The following is an 835-nucleotide window of genomic DNA, read 5'->3' as shown; positions in this document are numbered from 1 at the left end:
CTTGCTTTCTTTGTGAATGATTTTCTTGAGCTCCAACAGGTCTTCTGTCATGAGTGTTCAATGAGTTAAATCTGTTCTTTAGATGTTCTCAGAATTCAGATGTGGTGTATATATAATCAATATGGCATTTTGCCTCTGGTGGACTTGTTTTAAATTTCTTCAGCTTCAACCTGAATTTACATATAAGCAATTGATGGTCTTTTCCATAATAAGCTCCTGGCCTTGTTTTAGATGCAGCTTTTGAGCTTCTTCATGGTCTCTTCCCACAATTTGATTTCTGTGTTTTCCAGTAGCTGGTTCTTCAGAAGTGGACAAACTATCCATTCTTCATAGTCTGTTATTAGTCTCAACGCCTTAGTGAAATATGTTCACCTTGATTGACCCTGCTGGCATTTGAAAGATCAGTGACACGGCTTCCAGCATCACAACAACACACAAGCCACCACCGTATGACAAACTGACAGACAAGTGGTGAGCAGGGATATTAATAGTTCTAAATCAGAATCAGAAATGTTCAGGACAGCCCCTCTCAGCCATGGCCTCAGGCAGGCCTCCGTCTGGTCCTTGGCCTCTCAGCTGAGGGATCTTTTGACCTTTGCTCTGCTCAGGCAATGTTGCAAACATCTTTTTGTGGTACTGATAAATGCCCAAACAGCATTCCATTCCATTAGTGAGCCAAAGCCCAAAGTTGCTCAATTCTAGCTCTGTGGATTGGACAATCTTGCTGCCCAGACAAACTCCTGGGAGGACCCAAAATCCACCAGCAAGCTCCCTTCCTGAAAGCACTGAGATCTCTTATTTCTTGGGTTGTGAGTCCCACTGTTCTGCCTCATTC

Source organism: Echinops telfairi, unplaced genomic scaffold (assembly GCF_000313985.2).
Source record: "Echinops telfairi isolate 266 unplaced genomic scaffold, ASM31398v2 ScPeMD7_1;HRSCAF=3_0, whole genome shotgun sequence".
Classification (NCBI taxonomy): domain Eukaryota; kingdom Metazoa; phylum Chordata; class Mammalia; order Afrosoricida; family Tenrecidae; genus Echinops; species Echinops telfairi.
This window is presented reverse-complemented; position numbering follows the sequence as displayed.